Source organism: Tetrao urogallus, assembly GCF_951394365.1.
Source record: "Tetrao urogallus genome assembly, chromosome: 4".
Lineage (NCBI taxonomy): Eukaryota > Metazoa > Chordata > Aves > Galliformes > Phasianidae > Tetrao > Tetrao urogallus.
The window spans coordinates 3,549,224-3,561,425 of NC_136817.1; the positions used below are offsets into that span (position 1 = coordinate 3,549,224).

Here is a 12,202-nt window from a genome sequence, read left to right on the forward strand (position 1 = left end):
TTCTCTGGTCAAACATGATTTCTTTTACAATAGCTAGAGAAACCCACAGCCAGAAAAACAGCTGCGTACTTGAATAAATTTTTCCTAAGTACAGACAGAAGAAAAAAATAATGAACCAAAAACCAGAGCATTTCACAGCATCTATTCTGTAACTGTGTCTGCCAAGCAGCAGCAGCAACAATGAAGATGGAATACAGCAACAGCCAGAAGTAAAGAATATAACATCATGTAATGCTTGACAAACATGAATTAAATACAGTACTTCTACTGAAGCATGAGTCATCTCAAGCCACAAATATTCAACATCTACTTTTAACATTTCCAGTGCATCACGCATTAAAATTTGCCAGTGTTAACAAGCTATTTCACAATATCAGGTAAGCCACTTTTGATTTATTTAAAAGAAAGACTCTTGACTTTGACGTCCCATAACACATTTGGAGTCTTACATAAAAAAAGAGTGACATTAATCTTCCCATTACAGCAAAGCAACAACCTATGAGCAAGCTAAGATTATTGGTGCCTGTTAGCTTCACAAATGAAACAATTTTTAATTAACACAATTTAAAAGATTGTTCAGTGTAAAACTGTTTTTTCTTCCTTTCCAAATTGCAAGGAGAAAGGCATTTCAATAGCTTCAGGAAAGAAAAATGCATTGTTTCAGAAGAACGATTTTTATGTGTTTAAAAATATTTGTTTTCTATTCAGAGAAAATTCAAAAACACCCTTTTTCTCTCTTCCAATAGGAACGTAATGCTGTCCACCATTCAATATGACTTTTTTTTTCCCCTAAATGCATGACCTGATGCAATTTGTTAAACCTCTGAAAAGGGAATATATAAATTAAGTTAAATATTGAGCTATCTACTGTTGTTTTAAAAATGTATTTCAGTCATCTGTAGCATTTCAGCTTGTGTGTCATAGGACATGGTTCTTCAGTGACACTGATATCCAGACTTCTTGAAACACACCTGAATGACTACTGAATGATTCAAAACTTCTGATAGACAGCAACAGCATACTAATATTTTCTTACAGAATTCTGTGTGTATAAACCTTAAAAGGTAGATAAACATGGTGATCTATAACAGTAATTATCTGTGTTTTCCAAAGCCAATACTTAATTTAGCGTAGTCATTAAATGATTACCACAAAATGATTATGAAAAATGCTAACCCTCACATGATAAATGAGCTATCTAATTTAAATTCTACAAAATTTCAAAGTCTGTTTCCAATTAGTTCCAGTATTATTATGGATGCCTTTATACAGAAGTCCAGTTCTTTTTATTCTCATTTTTAATTAGAATGCAACTGTGGATAAGGAGACATGTATTAAATGCAAAGTTCAGCATTTGCTACCTTAGTGAAAATTATATTCCAAAATCAAAATACGAAATGGCATTACTATTTTATGACATTAATAATTCATTTATGGCTCGTGTCCACGGACTATTGTAAGCTCTGAGCTTAATGGAAAGTGTATAAAATGCAGCTTAACTTCAAATGAGTGGTCATAGGGCATTAGCTATGGCCTTTTGTTTTACTGTAGTTAACTACAAAGTTTTTGACATTAACAAAGTAGCCTGTAACCAGGAAGGATATGCAAAAGTCACTGCTTTTCAAGAGATACAAAAAGGTTCTCCTTGCCTGTGGCTCAGGTATTACAGATCCTAAAGACCTATAACACCTTAGAGCAATAACTGTATGTAAGCTTAGTGAAATAAACACAAACCAGCCCTAAAACCTCCTAGTCTAGATACAACATATGTATAGGCTGATAAATTTCGGGAAGAATTCAAAGAACTGAAGAAAATAAAACAGAATGTAAAATAATCTGAGACTCATAATGCTTGCTATAAGGAATTTTATGAATAGCAGTTTTCATTTTAAAAAATTCTACGACTCTGCAGTTGATCAATAGTAAGATAAAAACTAGCAATAAAAAACACTAAATGGAAACATTTTCAGTGAACATCAGGATGAGCTAATTCTTCCACTCAACAGTGGAAAAAATCGGAAATGCTGCTATTTGGGTGTGTCAAATCTTACTAAGATATTGTGTCTTGTAACATCTGGAATACAACTACACAAAGTGCCTTTTCCCTTTTCTGGCAGTGATCTCACCTTCTCAAAATGAAATAACAAGAGCCTTTTCATCAGTGTCGTTTTGCTGTTCTTAAAAGCAACTTTAAAATCAGCACGCATCACGATTAGCATGTCTAACTTTGTCAGTTCAAAAATTAAATGATAAAAACTTTGTCTTTTGGCAAAGTTCAAAATGATCTTGGTATGCTAAGCTGAAGAAAGTATACAGAATTTCACTTTTCAGTGTAATTAAACTATTGAAAGAAGAAATCTTCTTTGCTGTGAACAGATGTTATTTTCTATAAATGTAAATATTACATTTATAGACGCAAAACATAGTTCTTCCAGAAATAAGCATTTTGATTGGCTTTTCAAATTGAAAAATACATTAAAAAAAGGACCAAGAGACCGGAATTAAAGCATTCCAGAGGTCGTATCCCAACAGTTCCATCATCTTAGATGATTTATCACAGGGAAAGAATATTTTTCAAGTGCAAATAAGTGAAAAGCCCCTAATTAAAACTTGAAAAAAGTATTTTTTCCTGTACAAAATGATTTCCATCTAACAATATGTCCGTCCATTCATCACAAAAATAACGTAGTACAGAGCTCACTTAGAACAGGGTGCTGATGAGCCTGAATTCCTACTCATGCTGCAAGAGTTCACAGTGATCAGCTCAGATCAACCCACATCATAGAAACATAGAATCACCAAGGTTGGAAAGACCTCAGATCAGCCAGTCCAACTGCTCAGTTGTCACCAATGTTTCTCACTTAAAACACATCCCTCTGTACAACTTCTAAATATTTCTTGAACACCTCCAGGGACAGTGACTCCACCACATCCCTGGGCAGCCCATTCTGTATCCGTGTGATAGAATTACAACAATATAATTAATGCTGTATTAATTATCATTTATTATACAAATTAAGGAAAATGTAGGGCACCACTTCATAATCAATATGTTAATATTTATAAATCTCAAAGATCTATTAAGAACATCAAAAGACCTGCTTTCAGAGTTCTATTAGCCACACATGCACAAGCATAAATAACTGTGTCACTGCTATTTAACACAGCAGCAGAGCTTCTATCAAAATTCAAGATGTTTTCTTTCCAGCTTTAAGGCTAGAATAGCAGAGATTTCTATTTCTCAACTTTCAAAATTCCATTATTTTTCAAAAAGAAAGGATTTTAAGATATTTCATTAAATTAATATTTATTCAACCTTTCCTTTTTTTTAACAAGGAATATAAAAATATTTTTAAATGTAAATTAAAAGTAATATTATAATAGCTTATAATTGTAGGAAGTCCGATAGAAACTAATTCCATAAAGAAAATTAATAGAAACCATAACAGAAAAGAAGCAAAGGCTTCAACAAAATAAAAAAAAAAAGCTTCAAAAGCAATTTTATTTTTGATACTAGTCAGTTAGATTTAATAGAGAACAACTGATAGGTTGTGCTACATTTATTTCATGGAAGAAATTAAAGCATATCTTCAAGATAAATACATATCATTCATTATTCGAATACCTAGAAACATAAAGAATGTTTCAAAATTTCAGAATTTAGAATGAAGTAAAATATTTCACCTGATTGCCTAGCTTAATGAATTCAGCATGTATGTGTATATATATATATATATATATATATATATACACACACACACATGCTGAATATATATATATACACATATACAGACACACTTTCTTTTCCTTGTTTGGTATCAACGCCAGATCTTCCTGGCACAGAATTAGAATATACATATTGAAAAATAAACAAAATATTAAATAGGATGAACTAAAAAATGAATGCAACAGAAAGCATTCTAGTTTCTTCATAGGTTGTTTTCATCACAATTGAAACAGTAATGTCTCGTATAAACATTTGGTAAATTAAAAATAACAGACATATGACACCTTTTATAGCATATATTGAAAATGAAAGTAGATTAAAGGACCAAATACGGGATCTTAGCTTAACTGCTTGTACCATTTAAATGGTTGTGTCCTATAGTTTGAATGCAACTTTTTTCATCTGCCACCTATTCATTCTTAATGCCACTGCACTCTTCATGAAGAATCCTCTAAGTACATACACCTTAAATCCTCTTCTTTGTGATTAAGTTTATCAGATTGAAACCTGATTATTTAAGATATTTTCTTAAATAATGTCTATTTTAACACTCCTTCCCTCACCTCCTTTCAACGGCATTTTGTAAGCTTGGTTTTCAGGATGTTACACCACGGTTTCCTACAAAATTAAGCTGGGAAGGAAACCTCACCTCCTAAATCCACAGCCACTCATATAAGAGTATGTGATAGATTAAAGGCCTCTAGTGTAATTAAAAATAAAAATCTACAGAGTACAACTACCACAGTCGTCCTTTCATTCTAAATTAAAACTAATGCTTAGTCTTTGTTCTGTAAAGTTAGGTATGAAACCACAGTCATTAAAATAACCTACGGAGGTATTGATTCCTGCAAAATTTATTGACTGTGGAGAAAGTGAGGGGATGGAAATTTTCCCTTAGCCCAACAAGATCATGATTATTTTAAAGCTAATAAAGAACTTAATGGAAGAACTATGAGAAATAATGTACTACTTTCACTATTTTAACATAATGGAAGAAATGAAAAGTAATCTGATCTCCTGGCAGAGTAGTATCAATCTAACTGGAATTTGCTTTTTTTTTTTTTTTTTTTTTTTTTTAAACCATAAATTGATATGAAAAACCACAGTCAGTTCCATACCAAAGGCTTGGTGTTTACAGGAACATTAAACACTGAGGAAGAAATATAAATGTTTACATTTAATTGTTTAATTAAACGAATTTTACTTCCTGTGTCCGTTCAATTAAACTGCTCTTTGGTCCCTTGTGTTTCTCCTGAGTCTGCACAGACTACAGAGCTCAACAGGACTCAAGTCGAGTGCCACAAGGACTATAATGATTCACTTAAGTCTTCATAAAAATCAATAAAACATATATTCTCACTTGCTCTGCAGGGCATTAGAATCATTAAAAAATACTTCAGAAACACTGTTCATGGAAGCACAAGGAGTCATTGATTATTTATGACTCCCTTGTCATTGTGTACAGCTGTTTCTATGTAGGTATGGGCTGCACCTCATTTAATGCATCATGCTAGATCAAGAATTATCAGAAGTGCAATGTTATCAGCACTGGGAAGAATCCACATATATTCACTGAGTTTCTGAAGTGACGATTCTATCACAGTGACATCGTATCAACACCTGAACCAACCACGAATTCACAGAACTACTTTCTGGACAATAAATATATTAAACTTGCCAAGATAAAACACTCAAGTCTATCTAAAGCTGCACTGAAAAATAGTACATACACACTCGTATATATATCAGGCGTTGTCTGACATTCTCATGCAATTGGAATGTTAATAGGAGAATGTTTTGAACGTGATGATGATGTATCATCACTTCACTTTGAGAACAGTGACAACAGCACAGATAAAAGGGTACACCCTACAGATTGCCTAGTTACAAGAGTCCACAAAGCCTGCAGAGCCCGTACAATCTGTAGGAGAATTTTTTTTAGCCTCAAAGGAAACAGGCCAGGAAAGCCGCCAACTCATGAAGTGTTTGGCTTTAAACTTTTCCGCCACAGGGGAAACCACTAAACGAGACACAGCACTTGTAGCACTTGAAAGGCTACAGAGTAGCCCTTCACCATAAGAAGAAGATGAAATTCAAACTTCTATGAATTTCCATCTTCTGGGAGATACCGTGAATGAGCTGGTAAAAGATAAATCTCCGTCCCATTTCTATCATCTCACCAGACTGAAACTGCTTCTTCAACCTTAACATCTCTCCCAATATGCTCTGTAACAGATTTTCTGCATCATTCAACGAATCCTAAGGGAAATTTCCAAGTTAGTCTAGCCCAAGTGATGGGCTAGAATTTGATTCGATACATGCTACATAAATTGTTGATATGAAAATAGTCAGATACAATACCTTAGGTTTAAGTACAGATATAAATGTAGAGCTTTTATAGATTATACACTCAAAATTACACAACAGTCTCTTTTGAGCTAATAAAGCTGTAACAAATGAAAACCTTAGGGTTTGCTTCGGGAAGAGGATCTCAGAGTAGATGAAACAATAATTTCCTAATAATTTATTGCCATTTTCAGACTTCAATGTCATTTTAATGGCCATATTCAAATGGGCAAGATATAATTAAAATAGCTGTATACTAAAAAAAATTCTAAAAGCAACAGAAACCACAGCAGTCCAGAAAAATATGATCAACACTCTCATTTACAGTGCCACATTGCTTAGAAAATATGTCCTTCAGAATGCATAAGTAATGATTAATTCTAATTGTAGTTGTCATAATTATATGATATGACACCTATAGCTAAGAAACCTTTCTTGTCCAACAATCTGTATGGACATATGTTCATACATTGCATTCTTAACACTGAAAAATGCATTTGGTGGCAGTCAAAAGAAAAGACAAATGTAAGGCTCTAACTTCTAGGTTCTGAGGGTGTATTTGCTAATTACAGTCTTCAGCATCTTTTTTTGCTTAATAAAATTATTTCTCCTTATGGCCATCATTGCATTAAATTGTCTCATTTGTGCTTTTACTCTTCAGCTGCCTCCACAGTGCTATCATTTACCTAAATTCCAGTTACTGTATTTTAAATCAACTGACATAAACAACAGTCTTACCTAAATAACCAGGATCTCAGACAAATTTACTAATCAGATATAAAAAGGGTTCCATTGTTGGCTATTAAGCTATCTACAATGCCTTGCTTAGTTGGAATAGCAGCCTTTCTGCTGCAGATTGCTATGCATAACACCATGCAAGCTACACGTTGCACTATCCATGTCTCTACTTTTATTTGAGATAGTTTTAAACTTGGTTATTTTCCATTAGTCTAGTACCTGGCAGCATAAATATCCAGAGCTTCTGTTGATACGTTGCCCAGGATGCAATGCATTTTAAAACTCTTTATGACCACAGGATGTTTTAAATCATTGGGAAGCAGAGGACATAGTGCCTAAAATATTATAAAATGTCTTTTTCAGCAAACTGAGTAAAAATTGGTTCAAATACACCACCTCTGCCAATATACAAAGTTCAGCTAAGTGTTCACTGTGTTTACACTACATAAGCTTGTAAACCCTGATCACACTCTAGCTATTCAATTAGAAGCAAGCCTAGATCACAGCAGCACATAAGTCATAAGCAAATGCAGTCAATTCTGATTTACTATTTCCGCGTCCACGCGCTATTTAATATAAAACATAACCCAGTACCAAATCTGAAACTGTCAATCAGCAACCTTCACATGAAAAAGAATACAGCCTTGGGTCTCAGTGAAAGTGGATGTCCAAACTTTTCCACCTTTATGATATATTCCAAAGTATCTTAAGATAAATGTGGTCATTGAGACTACTTCCTTATCCAGTTTTTCAGGTTAACCTTTGAATAGTTAATAGTAGTCTCAAAACTTCCTGGAATCCAGACCACAAATATGTAAGGCAGCCTTGACGAAGAACAGAAGAAACATCATAATGTTATATTATTTGAAAACAGATTTGAAACCAACGTTTGCCATGAGCTCACTTGCATATTGAAAACCGTATAACTTACTCTAAATTATTAAGAGCCAAATTTGAATGAGAAAGGACATTAGGAATAACCAGATTTTATGCATCCTCATTCATTATTATTCATAACATGTTTTCCTCTTGAAAACAGATTTCAAAAAAACTGAAGTTTATATTAAATACAGCTGTCTTACCTATGTAACATGGAAGGGCTAATTTGCTGAAGCAGTGATAATTGGTTCTGGCATTATTTATTGTATATTTGGTGCATCTATCTAACCAAAGAAGATAATTTACACAAAAATCAATTTCAACACGCTTGTTGTGTTTGCATATGACTAGCTCAAACAAAAACATTTTATTTAAATGTTAACAGTTAGCATCAATATTTTCAAGTCATTTTGCTAGTATAGATCCAACTTTAATGCTCCTTATGTTCTCTGCAAACACAGATGCTGAACATCAATACTGCATACTTGCAGTTACCTCAAATGAAACATTTAAAACGCGGCAGTTTAAACTACAAAATATTTCTGGAACTAATTCATAATGAAACAGTAATCATAAAAGGAGAGCTGGCAACCCTCGTAACTCACAGTTTTATGCACAAAGATTTCCGCTTATCAATATAATAATTTGCCAATTTTATTTAATGTTCAGCTCCATTTTATTTCAAAATTTAAAATCTTTTTTTTTTCCCCCCTTAGAGAGATAATAGAATTTCCAAGTATTTAAGACTCCTGGATATATTCAGAGTTTTATAAAAACCCAACCTGGAAAACAGTTCTCTCTGTCAGTACAAAATTCTAAGGCAGTAATTCACAATCAAATTACCTGACATATAAATGGGAGTTAGAAAGCCTGAAGCATAACAGCGCTACTATACTTCCTCTACAAGAAAAGAAAGGCCATGCAGCTGTTATTCAATAGTTTCCTGCAATCTGAAGAGTAGAGTTATGAGCCAGTTACTCACAGAAGTCTACAATGTGGAAAAAGCACAGACGGAAGTAGAATGAAAGTTACACTGAAAAATAAATCAATGATTTATTTAAAAATATAAAATTACAATGCTGATGTAATTTACATGTAGAAGAAAAAAATAAAACAAACCAGAACTTAAGGTTGGCTGTATTACTTGTCTGTACAGAGGCCCTCACTTTTGGTTACTGCCCGAGCAGACTTTTGTTCTACCTTGTAACAAACAACCCGCATCAGATCTGCTCATGGTTTTAGAAATGATTTTTCATTTCTCCATTGAAGAGTTCTGTTTTTAAGTTTCACATGAAGTAAAGTCACTGGTGAAATTCCATCCGGATTGCCTCATGTTGAACCAGCAGGAGAGAGAAGAAAATGAGACAACACATTTCTGAGAACATTTTTGGAAAATAGGTAATCAGATAATTTAGATATGAAACAAAAATTTGCATAAAGACATTATTTATGATACTAGTTTGCCAAGTTTAGTATATATGCAATTGGTTATTCAAAGTATCAAATGCAGGTGAAAAAGGGGACCAAACCTGTCTACAAAGAGATAGGCTCTGAACAAGTTGTTATTGCTTAGGTAAGAGACCTTTAGAATACAATTGGCAGCCTTATGCAAATATGTACTCAGCCTTGACAATGTGTTAATAAAAGAAAATAGGCAGAGCGTTACTACACCACTCTCTAAATCCACGACGACACTTTGTTTGTTTTTAGCCCTTTCCCCTGGGGGAAAAAAAAATAAATAAATGTAGTAAAACTTGAGAAGAAAAAAAGCATCGTAAGAACAATCAAGCATGTGGTAAGCTCTTCACACAAGCAGCTTTTACATGAAACGTTTCAGAATGGAAAAGAGCTGACTGCAAAGATTAGCCAGGAGCTTCAAAAAATCTCAGGATATGGGAGACTGAGAATATAGCATAGTTGCTCACAGTATTTTATCATACATTATAAACTAACAAGAAAGCATGCACGATGTTCAAAAATCATACTTATTCTAGCGTGCAATCATTAAAGTGTGAAGAATTCTGAAACAATGATGTAGATGTTAATTTCAAATGGCTCCAAAAAGCAACCAAATTTCTGAGCAAAGCATTCATCAAGAGCTATTAATCAGTCTCCAAAACAAAAATCACTAGAAATAAAGGAGGTACAATACAAGAATCTTAATACCCTTTTTCTTTTTTTGTAATCTTCCCTAAAGAAAATAAGATCCAAGATACTGGACTAAATGGATCCTTACTGTAATTCAGAGAAGTTGTTGTTATGTATACATTGTTACTCAAATGGATATTTGAGTAGAACTTCATAAGCACAAACACAATAATCTTCGTTTAGCATCAAATATTCCTTAAACAGAGTGCTCAGCAAATTTTAAACCACTTCAACTATTCCCTCCAACAAATACATCTCCACCACATGTCTAGGTTGAGAAGAATTATAATCACAAAGCTAAATTTTTTTTTTTTTTTTAAAGTGTCATTTTTCCTATCATTTTTTCATGGTTGAATGGTAATCAGATGAATTGTTTGGATTGCTTCCATCTTAGACAGTTTCCCAGTTCTTTAAGTAAAGAAGTATATAAAGAAGGTTTTTGTGTCTCCCTCAATCCTCATGTATTTTCATAACTTCACATATTTGCATTATATTTTATGTAATTTTGCAATATGTATATTTCTGCTTGTAGCTTCACTGCCTTATGTGGTGCCTTTATTTTCACTGTGGCTAAAATTGTACCTCCCATATAAATGATTTGCTAACCTACTTAACAGAGCATTTGACAATCTGAGAACACAATTTATTTAGAAAACTAGCTTCAGAATCTACTGGCAAATGCATTCTGTGTACCACATGAACACAGATAGATTTTTTGTGCTTATTTCCTTTGGCAGAAATTCTATTTTATTTCTTAATTTTTAAATTCAAAGTATCTAAAACTCATTTGGATAACTGTACATACATTTTAAACCTGTGAATATGAAACATTTACCAGTCTAACAACTAAATAAATCCTCCAACAATCACAGGCAGCAGAGTTGATGCGATATATAATTTCATTACATATTCACAACCTGTGTTTCCAACTGCTCCTACTGAATTCTGCTTGCAAGCATCTCTATAACAAATTCATAATTATTATCTAAAATCATGAGATGCGTGTTTCTGAGAAGTTCAAAAGATAGAAGCGATGCAAGAAGCATCCTAGCTTAGAATACAATTATCTGAAGTGACAAAACAGGGTTTGTCAGAATCTTCTTCCACTACTTCCCCAGTCATAAGATGGTCAGTGTTTATATGGACTTAAACAGCTTATATCCTAGGGTATCTTCCCTCTATACACCTCCAAATTGTTTTACCTCATAGCATTAACAGCAAAGGCAAAAGGAAGCTTCTTACAAAAAGTTGACAGCTGTGATAAACCACACTAGAGGGTAAAAGGTCAAAGATTATGGAAATTAAATAAATAGAAGTAATTTTATTTTTTTAATATATATGTGTATGCATATCTTCACAGACTGAATAATTCCATTTGAACAGGACTAAATTAATTTCGACTTTCCTAACTTAAAATAACATTAAAATTGCATTTACCTTCATTTAACATACACATTCAGAAAATGTAGTTATCTCCAAGTCAGAAGTATCATATAAAATCATATTAAAAACACCCTTTCATCCAAGCACTTTGTAAATGCACTAAAATACCTAAAACATGTAATAGCAGTTGCTATTATACATATTAGATAATATAGAGAAAAAAAATCACACTGTCCTTAAAGTAAATGTTTTTAGATTACAACATCAATCCCACACAAATAAAATGCGTAGAAGAGAACTTATAAGGAATTTTTAAAATGAAATATTTCAAGTGGGCAGCTGATAAACTCATTCATTAAAAACGTTCTTTTTTATTTGCTCACTTCTTCGTTTTCTTTCATTCATCCTTTTCTTTCTTTCTTTTTTTTTTCTTTTTTTTTTTAATCTTTCTGAGCCTCAAAGTAAACTCTTTGTTAAATTATAAGACCATAACAAACAATTACCCTATCCTCTGTAATCTTTGTAGCTTTATGCCTTTGGAATAAGCCAAGCATTGAATACTTACTAGAGATAGTCTCCTTCCCTTAGCTTAAAATAGTTCAGGAAACACTTTAGTATGATGGATACACATTTCTGCTTTCCCAAAGCGATGCATCTTGAAGGGCCTTGAAAATCACTATTTCACTCTTTTACTCAATACATTTTATAAACAAGATACAAAGAATCTCAGAAGTACAGAGCAAACAGAGCAGGCAGCCCTCAGCTGTTCTGATTGTCTCCCCCCCATTCCATGGCATCTTCTGGCATAGGTGCCTCAGGAGCACACACAGAAATTCAACTTATCCATTTAATCAACCCTTGTAGACTTGGAAAAGGGAAGGAAAACAGAAAATGCAAGTATGCAAACATTACTTAGGAGAAAACTAAATGGAAAAAATTAACTTGAAAAAACAAAAAAACAACTACAAACCACAATAGAAC

At 33.1% G+C, this 12,202-nt stretch overlaps 1 protein-coding gene across 1 annotated transcript in view; it reads right to left on the reverse strand.

Moving 5' to 3' along the window:
- FSTL5 (follistatin like 5) overlaps window positions 1-12,202 on the reverse strand; it is a gene marked incomplete at both ends in the record, with an annotated part of 215,004 nt that overhangs the window by 67,432 nt on the left and 135,370 nt on the right. The gene's annotated exons all lie outside the window — the stretch shown is intronic.